Below are 2,730 nucleotides of genomic sequence, written 5' to 3'. Positions count from 1 at the left end.
TTATTTCAATAAAAATCATTGTAGACTTCAATATACCACTCTTTTCTACAGATAGAACCACCAGAAAGAGGATCAACAAAGACATAAATAACTTAAACAATATAATAAATGAATTAGACCTAACAGACATATATGGATGGGTACACCCCAACACACCAGGATATACATTCTTCTCTAGTGCCCATGGAATGTTTTCCAGGATAGATCATACACTGGGGCACAAAATAAGTCTTTATAAATTTTAAAAGATTGAAATTATTCAAAGTGCTTTCTCTTGTCACAATGAAATGAAGCTGGAAATAAATAATCACAACTTTCACAAATATATGGAGATTAAACAACATACTCTTAAGCTATCAGTGGATCAAAGAAGAAATTGCTAACAAAATCAGTAAATATCTGAAGATGAATAAAAATGAGAATATAATTTATCAGAACTTACAGGATGTGGCAAAGGCAGTGTTGAGAGGGGGATTTACTGCCCTAAGTACCTAAATTTAAAAAGAAGGAAAAGCAAAAATTGAGGACTTAACTGATTACCTAGAGGAACTACAGAGAGAACAGTAAACTAATGCAAAAGGAAACAGAGGAGAAATAACAAGGATTAAAGCAGAAATAAATGAGTTAGAGACAAAAAAATAATAGAGTAAATAAAACCAGAAGTTAGTTCTTTGAGAAAATCAAAATCTATGGACACCTAGAGAGGCTGACAAAGAAAAAAAGACAGAGGAGGTAAATAAACAAAAGCATAAATGAGAGAGGGTCATTACCATGGACCCTGAAGAAACTGTAAAAAATCATAAGAGAATATTAACAACTATACTCCAACATATTATACAAACTTCAATGAAATGTACAAATTCCTTGAAAACACATGAACAACCTGCACTGACTTAAAAAGAAATAAGATTTGAGGGGCAGTGAAGTGTGGAATTTAGTTTGTGCTCCAGAGCAGCTAGTGAATATAAATGGAAGAGAACAACTGTTGGGGTTACATCAATGACCAGACACACAGCGTACATCAGTCTGGACCAGCTGGACTGGCTGGGACCCCGCACAGAACTGTGAGGCCCCCAAGCCACAGAGGTCAGTGCCCCTCCCTTGTAGGCATAGCAGTTTGGTTTCCTGAGGGGAAAGAAAACAGGCTTTACTAGCAGCAAGGGTTTAGCAAACAAAGCTCCAATTTTGCAATTAATTAACGAATTATAACTACTGAAAATAGGCCCTCAGCACAGATAAAGGTGGAAGAAGCACCAAAGTTACTAGGAGCTTTTGCCTGGGCAATGAATTGACAGGGCTGACAGAAAAAAAAAAAAACAGAGACTTTTTGAGTCTGACAGCACAAAATACTGGAAAAGTGCTGAACCCCAAGAAAAGGGGACACATCATGCCTGGAGATACAGAGAGTCACATACCAACTTAGGATCATGGTTGGTAAACCCAAGGACTGAGGATCCCACTCGGAAAAGCCTTTTTTTGCCCCTTTTTTCCTGTCTTTTTTTTTTTTTAATGATGAAATGATACTCATTTTTATTTTGCTTCCAACATCCATCCCACAGTCCAGTATGAAAAGAAATTACCCTGCTAACACCATATGCAAAGGACCTTCCTTTCAACTATGAGGTCTGGGTTCTGGATCTTTTTGAAGTGAATGACTGTATCACACTTCTTCCCCTCTTGTTTTCCTCAGTCTAGTTCCCTCTGGTCTTCCAGATTTTTCTGTATTCTCTTCCCCATTAATTATTGGGGCTTCTTTTTAACTTGAAAGTTGCCAAAGGATCCACCCTCTTCCAAGCTGGAATTCCATGATTAATAAAGTATTATTTGAATTCTAAAATCTCCGCTGGATACTCTTTACACTTCTGTACTTAACTAAACCTTGGCTTTATTCTAAGGATACAGATAACTCCATCAGAAGCTGAATGCTCAAAGCTTCTTCAGTCTTCTCAAATCTCTAAGCATTTTCTTTCTTTTTCTTTCATTCTTCCTTCCTTCCTTCTTTCTAGTATTCATCATCCCAAACTCTGATTTATAATATTAGTCCCAGCAGATGATTTCATTTCTCTCTCTTCTGTCTTTTCGTATCTGACTCTAGTGCTCCCTTTAGTATTTAGTATTTCTTGCAGAGCTGGTCTCTTGGTCACAAATTCTCTCAGTGACTTTTTGTCTATAAATGTTTTAATTTCTCCTTCATTTTTGAAGGACAATTTTGCTGGATATAGAAGTCTTGGTTGGCAGTTTTTCTCTTTTAGTAATTTAAATATATCATCCCACTGTCTTCTAGCCTCCATGGTTTCTGCTGAGAAATCTACACATAGTCTTATTGGGTTTCCCTTGTATGTGACAGATTGTTTTTCTCTTGCTGCTTTCAAGATCCTCTCTTTCTCTTTGACCTCTGACATTCTAACTAGTAAGTGTCTTGGAGAACGCCTATTTGGGTCTATTCTCTTTGGGGTGCGCTGCACTTCTTGGATCTGTAAATTTAGGTCTTTCATAAGAGTTGGGAAATTTTCAGTGATAATTTCTTCCATTAGTTTTTCTCCTCCTTTTCCCTTCTCTTCTCCTTCTGGGACACCCACAACACATATATTTGTGCGCTTCATATTGTCATTCAGTTCCCTGATCCCCTGCTCAAGTTTTTCCATTCTTTTCCCTATAGTTTCTGTTTCTTTTTGGAATTCAGATGTTCCATCCTCCAGTTCACTAATTGTAGCTTCTGTCTCTTTAGAT

The sequence above is a fragment of the Tamandua tetradactyla genome, chromosome 11 (assembly GCF_023851605.1).
Source record: "Tamandua tetradactyla isolate mTamTet1 chromosome 11, mTamTet1.pri, whole genome shotgun sequence".
Lineage (NCBI taxonomy): Eukaryota > Metazoa > Chordata > Mammalia > Pilosa > Myrmecophagidae > Tamandua > Tamandua tetradactyla.
Note: the sequence above shows the minus strand (reverse complement) of the source record.